The 13,585-nt window shown below is 57.0% G+C and overlaps 1 protein-coding gene across 4 annotated transcripts in view; it reads right to left on the bottom strand.

Moving 5' to 3' along the window:
- AKT2 (AKT serine/threonine kinase 2) overlaps window positions 1–12,666 on the bottom strand; it is a 48,747-nt gene extending 36,081 nt beyond the window's left edge. Inside the window, exons 1-2 of one of the 4 annotated variants that reach the window (XM_045987545.1) lie at window positions 4,826–5,000; window positions 1,557–1,702 (exon numbers count right to left, since the gene is read on the bottom strand). The gene's annotated coding sequence lies outside the window, so the exon portion shown is untranslated. Of the gene's footprint in view, window positions 1–1,556; window positions 1,748–4,825; window positions 5,001–12,450 lie in introns of those variants that run through there. The other 3 variants (XM_045987543.1, XM_045987544.1, XM_045987546.1) reach the window with 3 other exon arrangements.
- Window positions 12,667–13,585: the final 919 nt, after the last annotated feature.

Below are 13,585 nucleotides of genomic sequence, written 5' to 3' on the forward strand. Positions count from 1 at the left end.
GAAGCTGCTGCCTTGCTGGCCATCCGCGGCTCTGTGAACTGGTCCCTCGCTCTGTAAGTGCACTGTAGCAATGCTGGGAAAGTGGCAAACCCCCTTGGAATTTCTCCTGCAAGAAAATGATCGAGGTGGTGCAAGAAGTTCTAAGATGGGGTTTCTCCACCTCAGCAGGAGTGTTATCTGGACCCAGGTATCTCGTGGTGCAGAAGGTGCTGTGCGCGCAGGGGGCCGTTTATGAGCATCTCTGGTCTCTACCCGCACACCGTCCCCTGAGCTGTGACTATCAAAAAAGTCCTCACAGGGGTGCCTGGGGGGCTCAGTGGATTCAGCGTCTGACTCTTAATCTCAGCTCAGGTCATGATCTCAGGGTCATGGGATCCAGCTGGGTTGGGACTGCTGGGGCTTTGCGCTCAGGGCAGAGGTGGCTTCTCCCTCTCCCTCCCTCCCGCCCCTCCCCCTGCTCTAAGGGGAAAAAAAAAGAGTCCTCACACGCTACCAAATGTCCCCTGCGGGCAGAGCCACCCCTGGCCGTGAACCACTGTGCCAAGGGTGCACTTGCTAAAATCGTGAAAGACTGGAAGCAGCCAAAATGCCCGCCTCAGGGCTCTTGCATGAATGTGACAGCACTAAAAAGAGGGAGCAGACACCCATGTGCCGGTGTCTGATTCACCACAGGCCAGGCACCCCCTCCACGGCACTTTTACAATCTCTTTATAGTGAAGAAACTAAGTCATGAAGTGCAACGACCGATGCCAGTCCTCAGACCGGGAAGCGCAGAGCTGGCGGGGCCAGCGGTCACGTGGCCCGAGTCTGGCACACCACAAGCCGGGTCTCTGCTCCCCAGCTTTGTGAGCTCCAAGTGTCCCCCTCTGTGCAGCGGGGAGGCCAGCGGTGCCTCCAGCACGGGCTCGGGTCCCGCGTGGCAGGGCGGCGTGGCTCAGACAGGGGCAGTGTCCGCAGGCAGGTCGGTCCGTGCGCTCACGGCTGCACGGGACATGGCCCCCAGCCGCCTTTCCGCCACACAAACGGGCACGCAGCACAGGACCTCCATTCTGGTGCTTTCTCACCGGCCACGCTCCGGAGCCAGCAGCACCGGTCACGGCCCCAGGGTAAACGTGAGCCGCAGCAAACTCTTCAGAAAAGCAGCCATGCGACAACGATGGCTCTGGCGGCGAAGGGTGTCAGGGTGGGGGCCACGCGGAGGTGCGTGGGTAAACGTCACCTGCGTGGAGGGAACTGTGCCCTAAAAGGCAGAATCACAGGTGCAGGGGTCAAGGCCGCCTCAGGAACCAGATGCGCTTTCCCCTTTCCGCCACCTGCTGAGCACATGGCATCCCCTTCTTCCCCTTCCTTCGCTGCCCACACACCAGAGACAGGAGCAGCGGTCACTCGGGCATTCGGGGCGGTGAGGACTGAAGGAGCCACTCCACACCCAGCCCCCTGAACTCTGCCCGCGGCGCAGCTGCTCGGCACCGTCAGGTGTTACTGCCCCTGCTGGGGGGCGGCGGGGGGACCCTGGCCTCCCACGTTGCACGTTTCTGTAACATGTGAATTTTTACCTATTCCACCTCCTCGGCAGGAAGGCAGCGTTAAAGATACTTTTTTTCTCTTCAGCGGCGCACAGTCCCCTCAGCTGCCCCATCTGTCTACTTGGAGCAGGTAGGACTAGGAGCAGGCTGAAGACGTAGGCGGCCTGCAAAAGATACTGGGACGAGAATAAGCACAGAGCAGATTTCCTTCTCTTCCTTGCCACCCCCGCCCCACACCTGCCTCCTCAGCCCGTCACCCAGGGCCTTAGAGCACCCCACAGAAATCACGTCAGATATCTGAGCCGGCCTGGCCACGGGCTCCAAACACACCGGGTCAACAGGCTGCATCTGGGCAGAAACCCTCCAAACACAGCTCTGACCCTGTCCCTCCCCTGCTCAGGGATCATCACATCCCAAGCTTCACGGAGACAAGGGCCACCTGAAATGACCCCTGCCTACCCTCCTGCCTCATTGATCAGTAGCACCATTCCCACACACGCTTCTCTGGTCCCTCGAACAAAAGTCTTTGCGTGTGTGCTGTCTCTCTCACACTGTGACACACACACACACACCCCCCCCCCAGCCCAGGACCTTTGCGCATACTAGTTCCCCAAGCCCGCACACTGCTCACCCATCTTCACCTGCTAAATCCTCACTTCCTCAGAGAAGCCTGCCCTGACTGCTCCTTGCCCCACAAAGGGTCACAGATCCTTGGAGCTCAGCTTCCTGCCCCCTCACATCACTTACCTCTAATGTGCTCAGTCACTTGGACAACTATCTGGGTAATGGTACCTCCCCGACTGGACGGGGAGCTCCACAAGGCAGGGATGGAAGTGTCCTGGTCCCTGCTGTGTCCCCACCACAGGGCCATGCCCAGAGCTTTCATGAACCTAGGCAGGGGTAGCACCAATCATAGCTTTTGAGGTCAGAGTTGGGTCAAGTAAAGGCAAAGCAAAAAATCCTGCATTCATTCCTTCCACCGCTATGGCACCCATGCTGTGTCAGCACTGCTCTAGTCACCAGGGAGGCAGCAGTGACCGAAACAGAACTCCCTGCCCTAGGGGAGTTTGTGGGGGGAGGGGAGAGGATGGACAGGCCTCAAGGCAAAGCTAAATGAAGAGGCAAATTACGTGCTGTAACAGAAGCTGACAAATGTCATGGAGAAAAGCAGCGCACGGAGAACTAGGTATGTGGGAAGGGGCGAGGGTTTCTGGTTTTATCCAGGGTGATCAGAGGAGGACTCACTGAGATGGTGAACGGTGAGCAGAAATTCTCACTGAGAGATGAGGCAGCCACTGGGGCCAGGGGAGAGGGGAGAGCGCTCCAGGCCCAAGAGTGGCGCCAAGGCCAGGTGGGGCCTGTGTGAGGCCCAGTCAGGAGGGCAGAGGGGAACGAAGCATGTGAGATTACCAGGGACGCCTGGGAGGCCGCTGTAAGGGCTGTGGCTACCTCTCAGGGACAGACGGGGAGCGCTCTGGCTTGGGGTGCAGTGGGATGTGGGGTTCCTGGCCCCAATGAGGCAGAGGCTGTATCACAGCCGCTTTCTGCAGCTGTCCCCTGAAGAAGCACTACGCACTGGCCTGACTCTCTCACCTCCTGACTCACTGGGGGACCACGCGGACCCACCTTTTATCAATGGGAAACTGAGGACAGGAAGGATGCAGTGAGTACCCAATGCTGGACAGCCGGGACATAGCAGAAGAAAGCGGTTCCTGAGCCTCTTCCACCTCCTTCTGCCCGCACTCCCAAGAGACCGAGTCCCCTCTTGCACCCGGGCCAGCCTTCTCTTACTACCCCTGACGCCCTGCAGACCCAGGCTGCCCCTGTGGGCATAAACGCACACATGTGCGCAAAGAGGGCCACCCCCTCCTGCCCCCCATCCCACCCCGGTCTGGCTGAGGCCTTCCTCCCTCACAGGCGTTGCTCCACATCACCATCTGGCTGCCTCCTTGGCCAGAAGTTTGGAGGCAGGATCTGGCGGCGTGAGTCCCCATCTTACCCCTGGGGCACCTAGGAACAAGCAGGGAGGCTCCTGCCCACGACTAAGGTTTGCTGAGGGCTCCTGATGAGCCAGGTCCGGACTCATGGGAACCCTCCCGGCAGTCCTGGGAGGTGGATACCATCACTATCGCCATCCTGACCCAGGGAGGCGAAATCACAGGCCCAAGATCACACTGCCGTGAGTGCAGGAGATGGCTGCGCTAGCCAACAGAACCTTCTGTAATAACAGAAATGTAGCTCCAGGGGCTAGTGCAAGTAAAAGGCTAAATTTTTACTTGTATTTCAGTGTAATTCACTAAAACTCAAATAGCCCTGCACGGCTAGTGGCTAGCAAACTGCAAGTGCAGCTCCACAGAAGCTCTTGGACGAAGCCCCAGGAGGCCGAAGGCAGAAGGGCTGGGGGGAGGCGAGCGCCAGGGGTGTGCTCCCAGGCCCAAGGGGCTGGATCCTCCTAGCCGACCACGGAGGAGCTCCCGTGTGAGACCATCACTCCCAACCCCTGACCCATTCAGCCCAGAGAGCTGGAAGAGGGCTCAGAGCCCAAAACCACACCCAGAGTGCTGGTCAGTCCAGTCCTGGCCGCTAACTTCCAGGATACACGGGTCGCTTCCCTGAACCTCAGTGTCATCCTCTATAAAACGCAATCTTCAGGACAACCTGAGAATGTTTTTAGAGTATTTCAAAAGATGTTTTGTTTTTTGAGGGGGTTTTGGGGTTTTTTTGGGGGGGGGTTGGGTTTTTGTTTTTTGTCTTTGGCAATCCAAGGTCATCATGGGGACCCAGTGAGACATGCTTCAAGCACAGCTGGGGATGAGGCCAGCACTTCGGAAAACAGGCAGCAATTACACAAAGGCAAACTCCAAAGTCAAGGGCCAGCCTGAGCCTGAGTTAGAGCTATGGAAGTGGCAGCTATGTTCATCCTGTCACTCGCTGGTTAAAAGGAATCATCCAGATGATTCATGACGTGCCCATATTCACTTGTTGAAAATATCATTTAAACGAAAACACACAGCTAAAAACAGTAGAGAAGTTGCAGACACTACCCAAAAACACATGCTCACACTCCCCACTCCCTCACCCCCCTCCAGGTCTTGGGACACCAGTTTGAGAAGCACAGACTCGCCAGCCAGACCTGGGCCCTGCCGCCCTCCTGTGCGCCGACACCGCTCCCCCAGCTGCAGTGGCATGTACTCAGGGTGGCCACACTGAGGTGTACCCCATCTTAGGGCCTTTACCTATGCTGCACCCCTGCCTGGTCTGCTCCTTTGGGCTTTCATGTCAAGGCCTGAATGCCTCACCTTAGGAGCCTTCTCCAAGTTCCTCTCCTGCCAAGGCCAGCCAGATCTCTGTTCCCTTCCTCTGTGGCACCAAGCACTCTTGGGCAAACACTACTTTTCTGCCTCCTCCAGTAAACTGGGTGCTGCTCCCTGACAGCCAAAACCATCCACAGCACACAGCAGGTCCTCAATAAATCACCTGGTAAAAGAATGGAATACACAAATGACCAAAAATAGCCAAGGGCAGGCTCCAGTGGCCGTTCCGGAATCAGACCCCAAGGCAGGGGATAGGACAGTTACCTCCCAACTCTCACCCTTGCCCCCTGGCCTCTATGGAAGGAAGGGGCTGGCCAAGGCCATGGCTCCATGGGCATTGGGGAGGCTGCTGCACCCCATCTCCCAAGCAAGGATCGAATGGAGCTCAATCCAGTCATTTCCAGAACAACTGAGGCCTATTTCATGCCCACTCTGTTTAGAAGAGAAAGCAAAAAAGATCATTAGGACAACAGTAGTGAAGGGCACCTAGCCAGCTCAGTAGCTCAGTAGCTGGTGTGTGTGACTCTTGATCTCAGGGTTGTAGGTTCATGCCCCATGTTGGGTGTAGAGTTAACTTAAAATAAAATCTTTAAAACAGCAACGGCAGTAATGACCTCAGAAACAGCGGCCATGGCACTGATCAGAGGCAGAAGAGCCAGTCTCAAAAAGGCAGACTGAACCCCAGACAGAGTGGGCTTCAAATTTCCTCTTTGTCACCAACACCGTGATTTTGGGCAAATCTAGTAACCTGCCCAGGCCTTTGCTCGCTCACCTAAGAAATGGGAGGAAGAGTTGCGCTGAGCTCCCAGGTCATGGTGAGGATTGGTGAGAGCGGGCACATCAGGCCCCGGGGCAGGCCTGGCACGGAAACACCGCCCCAGTAACGACGGCGTTCTACGTAGCTTTCTGTGCCTCAGTTTCCTAACCATCAATGGTGGTGCTCCTTACCCTACCTCACAGGCTGCTCAGACCCGTGTCTGGCTGAGCGGGGGCTTGGTGACAGGTATGATTAATTCCTGTCGGGAGCCCTCCCCAGCAGGAATCTCGGCTGATCCGCCTGCCACATCCTCCCCAAGGCTCCAAACACAGAGCAGCTCCACCAACGAAGCAGCCCACGCTGGCTGCATCCAGAGCCTCTTGTCCGCTCACAGATGCTCAACCTGACCCAGGCTCACCATCCCCAGCAGCAGCAGCAGCCTAGATCCACCGAGCACCCTCCCAGGAGGCCCCACGTCAGGCATTTTCTAACACACGCAATCCCTGAATCCTCCCGACAGCCCCATTTGGCAGCATTGTTCCCGTGTCAGCCCAGCAAAACGCACCTCAAGGACATGAAATAAGGCCCCCAGCGTTCCACAGCAACCAAGGGAGAAGCTGGGAGCAGCCCCTACCACTATGCAATGACCCACCCAAGGATGAAGGCCTTGAAATCAGGCCGGGAGGGGTGAGGGAGGAGGGCAAGGGAGTGGCAACTGCCCCCCTTTTCCATTCGCAAAGGGCCCACAAGGTGGCAAACCAAGGCAGGCTTGGATTTCTGGCCTCACCCTTAGAAACAACATCTGCGGACAAGCTTCCTGGGCAGAACGGCAGGGCTCAAGGAACTTCCTACACGGACCTCCACATGTAGTCTCCCTTCAGCCAACCCCCGCTTACCATCCCCTGCTTCACGCACCCAGTACAGCCAGGCCCCACTGCGGGTGCTGAGCTGGCAGTGGGTCCTGCCCTCAAGGGGGCCAGGCCCCAGCTCCCATCCCCCCACCCCTACCCCTCCCACCCCTGCTCCCTCGTTCCCTCCCCTCCTGGTCCTGCTCCCAGGCTGTCTCCCCTAGCTGGGCCTCTTGCTGCTTGGCTGGCTGTCCAGAAGAGCCTGCCACGGAACCACCCCACCGTGCAGCCTGGAGGCCTGGTGGTGGAGAGCCTTCTACTGAGAGCTCTTGGGCAGTTGAAGAGAGGCCCAGGGAGGGGTGTCCCTGGGTCCTCCAGAGGCCGGGAGAGCAACTTCGAAAAACACTCCTTTCCATCCCCCCATCCCAAAGGATCTCCGGAGACCCCAGAGGTTTGCTCTTGAGGGTCTCTCCACTCCTTCCAGGAAGACAGTCCAGAGCAAGCCTGGGAAAATCAACAGCCCAGCCTCTGCTTAGTGCACTAAGCCTTCAGTATGAGGCTCTCTCACCCATGATGACCTGGTCTCAGAAGACTCTGGAGACATGCTGCCCAAATTCAGAGCCGAACCCCAGCACTGTGGGGTTGGGGACCCAGCACTGGTTACTGAGGCACTCCAGGCCTCTGCGAGCTGGGAATCAGAGATGTGTCTGCCTCAATCTAAGGGATCTTCACTCAAGTCCTCCCATGGCTCCTTTGCAGCACTCCAATCCCTATCTATGTGTCACTTCCTCCAGGAGACCCTCCTTGATCACCCCACAGTAATATCCCCACACTCTCTTTCCTCTCTTGCCTTTCTAACATTGATCGCAAACTGATATCCTCTTCTAGATTTGCTTGCTGGGCACCTGTCTCCACTAGAAGGTAGGCCCGTAAGGCCTGGTCTTCCAAGTTCTAGAGCAGCAACCAGGAGTATGGCAGGTCCTCAGGCACACAGCTGCGTGGAAGGTCAAGTCAACCAAGTACAGCTTTTATCAGGTATTACCATTGTTCTGCACTGTTATTTGATATTAGCCCAGCTGTCTGGGTTGGGGAGGGGTGGGCACAAATCACCTCACGGAGCCTCCCCCCATCTGTCCCTAAACAGAACAGCCCTGGGCCCTGGGGAATGCGGTGTGAAAACCACAGAGGAGGGAGGCAACCATCACGCCTTTGCCACCGTTTCTAAGGCAGTGATTCTACTCAAGGGGGAAGTGGGAGGCATGTGAAACTCCCTGACCCACTAGAAAATCTACCCGCCCCCCCCCACCCCGCCCCAAGCAGAGGCCTGAGAACCTCTTCTGGTGAAAGGCACCTTCTGAAGCTTGAAATCTGACGGAGCTATCCCTCAGAGAAGTCTGCAAGGCTCTGACCTCGCCTCCCTCTGCTCCAGCCTCCCCTCACTCGCCCTGTCCCGCCACACAGGCCTCCATGCTGCAGGTCCCTGGACCTCACCAAGTTTTCAACTCTGGCCCTGTGGTTTCCCCACTGTGCCCCCCGCCCAAGGCCGGTTCTTCTCCTCGCTCACCTGGTCCACCGACTGGGGATCAGCAGAGACCTTCCTGACAGCCCGATGACAGAGGCTCCCAGTCACACCTGATTGTAACTGACTGCTTGGCACCTCCCTTGAACCTGTCCCTCATTTATCCGCCAGGCTGACTGTCTCCCTCAGTCCCACGGAAGGAGCACCTCCGTCCAGGGCACTGCCGCATCCCAGCACCCAAAGTGACAAAAGGCACACAGCAGGTGCTCAGTGAAGGCTGGTGGATCAGGGAAACCCTCTGGCTCTGCGATGCCTTCGGGACCAAAGGCACACTTCTCCCCCTGCCCCCACCCCGCCCCCAACCCTGGCCCAGGTGGCTCTGCACAGCTGGGCCCGTGACTCCCACCAGCACTTTTGCTCCTCACCCAGCTTGCGCCCACCCTTCTGCCTCGCAGCCTTCAAAGGGCTGTTCTCACCTGGGTCAAGGCCCTTCCTGCCACTCCCGGGGGCTGTGGTGGAGATTCGGTAAAAGCACATAGAGCACGGGGGGTTAGCAGAGCCTGACATCTGAAAAAGAGCTAGAATTGTGACCTCAGAAGAGCTCTGGGCAGCAACTGTGTGGGAGGATGAGGAGGCCTGGGTGCTACACTTGCTACCCTTTATTTGATTATATGTCCCACCCCTGCCCCAAGCCTCCAAAACCTCAGTTTCCTCATCTGGAAAATGGGGATGCTAATTTCAGCCGCGGCCTCCTCCTGGTGGTAGCTGCCAAGGCTCTGCAGCCTGGGCAGAGCCTCCAAAATAACACGAATTACAATCGCTAAGCTGTCCTGAGGGCTCACCGTGTGTCAGGCACTCTCCTGAGTGAGAGCCAGAAACGTTTACTGGAGGCTGTGATGGGGAGGCTTTCCACAGATTAACCCATTTCACCTTCAGGACAAAGTATCAGGGGGGAATGACCATCCCTCGACACAATGGAAGCTCAGAGAGGCTGAGGAAGCTGCTCAAGAGCGCCCAGCCAGGAGTGCTAGGGCTGGATTTGAACCCGCTGCTCTGAATCACGTTGGTGGAGCTCTGTACAGAGCTCAGAAACCAGGACACAGGATTCCCGGATTCTGGCTGGGCCAGCTGGGGAGCTGGACACCAAGACACTGGAGAGGAGTGAGAAGAGAGGAGCGAGGGGAGAGGGTGTGGGCAAGGATGGATGGGCTCAGGATTGCTGACTGGGCCTGTGCACGGCACCAGCCACCAGCCCAGGAGCTTCTGGTGGATGAACTTGTTTAATCCTCACAACAGTCTGACGTGGGTGCCATTCAGAGCCCACTGCACAAGAGGAGAACACTGAGGTCCAAGGTCACACAGCCAGAACATGAAAGCTCCAGAAACTGCATGCAGGCCCAGCAACCCGTGCTTGGGCAGGGGCCTCTAGCATGGCTTCCCTGAGTATGTCAACCCCCTGCGGGGTCCCCCTGCTGTTTTCTCCTGGCTCCCAGCACTCTGCACCGAGTTAAAAGACGTCCCCTAGCTCAACACTGAGGGACCAAGTTTCACCAGCAAGCCCAGAACTACTAGACTGGCTGCAGGCAGAGGTGCTCACAGCAGCCCTGGGCGCGGATGTTGAGAGGAAGGAAATGCCCAAGGGTGCAGCTGGCAGCGTCCAGGGCAGGGCCTCTGAGGTACCCAAGACCCACTCTAGCTGGGGACCTAGGGAACAAAGGGCGCACAACACTAGAGGCAAGCCCACCCGGGTTCAAAACCCAGCTTGCCCCTGAAGGTCGGAGGGACCTAGGGCAAACCAATTCTCCTCCTGAGCCCTGAGGTCTCATTCTGCAAAAAGGAGAGAACTACCACATCCACTGCTGGGGGCAACTAACCCACAGTTTTAGTTGTTGACAAGAGGCTCACTGCGACCAAACCTGGCCGGGTGGGGGTTCACATCTTGGTTCTATTACGTCTGGCTGTGACACATCAGGCCAAGCCTTTCACTTCACAGCAGGTGTCTCAGTCTCCTCATCTGTAAAATGGGCACCACACTCCTACCTAGCTCACAGGGGTCTATAAAATGGGCATAACCATACCTATCCCGTAGGTTCGTTTCGAGATTTAAAAGAGTTTATGTGTGTGAAAGGGTTGCCCCACGCCTGCCATACTGTGGATGGCCAAAAGCACCAGCTGTTCACTAGCTCTGGAAATGACTGGCCTCTCTGTGCTTCAGTTTCACCTTCGAACACGGAGACCGTGCAACAGTACCTATGGCTCTAGAATGTATTCAACAAGTTAATCCATTCTGAATAGTGTGTCGTACCCAGAAAGCACTCAAAAATGTCAACCATCGATCTCACAATTATGGTTTTTATTGCTGCTGTTAATCCCATCAGGCAAACCCTCTAAAAGCTGGCAGAAGGAGACCAGAGAAACAAACCCTTAGTGGAGAAAAATTCTAGAGCCCCACAGTCTAGAAAAAACTCAAACACCTCAAGGACTGTTCTCGAGGAACCACAACCTGAGGAGACAGTCAGCTTGGGAGCCAAGGATGTGGACCAGCCTTTGACCACATCACCAGCCCACATTAGCTGGGGCAATCAGGGACTGCAGCCAGCCTTCTGGGAACTCCAGACCCGGGGCAAAGGCTAGCCAGCAAGCCAAGGTCACGAGCTGGCCTAGGCAGCAAGGGCAGTCGCTCCAAGCACCCACCCAGTGATCACACTGAGAAACTAGATCTGTGGGAGATGTGGCTACCCTAAATCCTTCAGAGAAACCTTCCTCCCTGGTTCCGGCTGGGCCAGGGCACCCCTACCCAAGTCCCCTGGGCCTCTGCAGAAAGAACAGCTGGGAAAACAGCACTCAGCCTCATTGTCGCCTAACGGTGAGACCAATTGTTATCGCCTGGTGGGAAGCATAAACACGATAGGTGGCTGGACAGCTAACCAGGGAGACACAAACAGCCTCATGACTAGAATGGAGAATGCCATGATCTGTACTGGTGCCTGGCTCCTCGAAATCCGCCGCCCAGCAAGGGTTATTTGGGTGGGCGCTTAGAGTGACTGCCCTTGCTGCCTAGGCCAGCAAGGTCTGGCCAGGGCTGAACTCTCCAATGCTTCTCTGAGAGGTGAAGAGAGGACAAGATTGAAAGGCAGACCATTGAAAGGCAGACCATGGAAGACCAACATGATTACTCTAGCCCAGGCAGCCCCCAAATGAGAGGAACAGGGTCTTCAGAATTCCAAGGATCAAGACGTCCCTAGCCACCCCGCCTTGACAGAGAGGTGTCCCTCTAAACACTCCTTCCTCCTAAGTCTTTTTTTTTTTTTTTAAGATTTTATTTATTTATTTGACAGAGAGAGATCACAAGTAGGCAGAGAGGCAGGCAGAGAGAGTGAGAGGGAAGCAGGCTCCCTGCTGAGCAGAGAGCCCGATGCGGGACTCGATCCCAAGACCCTGAGATCATGACCTGAGCCGAAGGCAGTGGCTTAAACCACTGAGCCACCCAGGCGCCCCTTCCTCCTAAGTCTTAACAAGCAGGGGCCACCGCTCCTCAAATCTGAGCGCAATACCTCCTCCCCTCCCAAATATGGAGCTGAAAGCTCAGAAAACTTCAGACAGAGGCTTCTAAAACATCTCCTGCCCACAGAAACAAAGAATTTGCCGCAGAAATGTCTCACACTTCTTAAAAAAAGGTTTAATAATATGAAAAGGTTGTAGGACAGACAGCAATCCCAGCGACCATCCAGTTCCCCCAAAGTCATTGAGAAGTTCAATAGTGATCCTCCCTCCTACGGCTCCGAGTAAACCCCCAAGCCCCACCCACCAAACTCGGGAGGCAAAGCCCTTCCTCAACACTCCGCATTACAGCCCTCCCAAAATACTCCCCTGGACACCCACTGTGGCCTGCCCCCCTCACCCCCGCGCATCCCTCAAAGATTATAAACATCACAACCCTCCCCCCTCAATACGGCGCTCCTCCACGCTCTCAGGATGCACCCCCCCCGCACCTCAGTGGTACGACCCACACGGCACTACTGGCGCCGCACTTGGTACAGCTCCCTCCCCAGCAGCACCCCCCACCTCCCTAAACACTCTGGAAGGACAGCTCCTAAGCCCCGAATAGGTACAGCCCCCTACACTTGGTAAGGCCCGTCCCCCCACCCTCAACTCCGATGGCTTAGCTCTCGCACACCGGGCGGGCGCACCCTTCCCATCCCGCCGGTTCAGCCCCCAGTTCCTCAGTGGTTCGGGCCCCACACTTCGGTGTGCCCCCCCCCGGCGCCGCCTCAGTGGTACGGCCAGCCGCCCCCGCCCCCGGCCCCTCAGGGGTAGTCCGACCGCCCCCGCGCAGCCGCCCCCACTCTGTCCCGGAAGGGGGGCCTCAAGGACGGCGGTCCCCGCCCGGCGGGCACTGGTGGTACGGCCCAGCGCCGCACGGCGGGGGGTCCGGACGCTACCATCGCGGGGGGAGGCGCTCGGGGACACGCGCTGGCGCACTCACCTGTCACCGGCGGCCGCCCAGCCTCTCCGGCGGGGCCCTACTCCCGCCCATCGCCACGCTGCGCTTGGTCCCGCTCCTTGTGTTTCCTGGCGGCAGCAACTGCAGCGGCAGCGGCAACGCCTTCTCCGAGCCAGGCCCAACGGCTCGCGCGGCGCGGCCCCCCCGCCCCCTCCCCCCAGCCCCCGCTTACCGCCCCCTCCCACCCTCTGGCCGGAAATACCGCCTTCTCCCGCCACAAACAGGAACTGACGTAAAAGAGCGAGAGATGAACTCGGAGAGAGTTAGGGCGCAGGCGTAAGGCCGGGCAAGAGGCTGACTGAGAGCGGGACGCCTGCGTACTTTAGGCAAGTTTGGGTCGAGGTGCGCAAGAGAGGTACCACGCGCAGGCGCCGGATGTAAAGAAGAGACAGGATTGCGCCGGCGCAGCAGGACTCTGACCCCCGCTTTCCTTAAAGGCTCGCCGCAGCGATACTTCCCGGCAGCCCCCGGTCCTTATTTACATACGCTTTGATCTCGCTTTACTGTGATCTCGCCTTTCCTCTCGGTTCCAAGGCTCTTAAAGAGCCCTGGAGCGGGGGGTTAGGAGAGTTTTCACTGTGTCTCGCCATGGTGAGCACAGGCTCTGAAGTCTCACAAACCCAGCTTTGCATTTCCTCGCTGGTGATAGTAAACAGAAGACTTGACCGTTTTCTGTGCCTGTGTATCCAAATCTGCAAAAATGGAAACAGAGCTGCGTCACTGGGCTATTGGACTTTTTTTTATGTAAATAGAGCAGTTTATATCAATTAGACACTCTGTGACTCCAAAATATTAATCCTACTGCTCATCATATATGAGCAATAGGGGTATAACTTTATTTAATGGGGTAACTTGGTCCTTAAAAGGCCTTAAGTTCGCCTTGTAAGGAAAGAGCTCTGAAGAGATTCCGGTCCACTGGTCAGCTACTGTCCTAGGCAGTGTGAGACCTCTGTCTCCCAGGTCCTTCGCTCTCAGAAGTTGGGTAGGGCTTGCTGCCTTCTGAATTTGGGTTCCAGTGAGCTTGGCAGGTATATATTGGTCAGTGCATACTTCTGGAAGCCCTAGCTGGGAGTTGAAGAATCCTAGGTCCACCTAAGTCTGTGAGAGTGACACAGGC

The sequence above is a fragment of the Meles meles genome, chromosome 19 (assembly GCF_922984935.1).
Source record: "Meles meles chromosome 19, mMelMel3.1 paternal haplotype, whole genome shotgun sequence".
In the NCBI taxonomy this organism is placed as follows: domain Eukaryota; kingdom Metazoa; phylum Chordata; class Mammalia; order Carnivora; family Mustelidae; genus Meles; species Meles meles.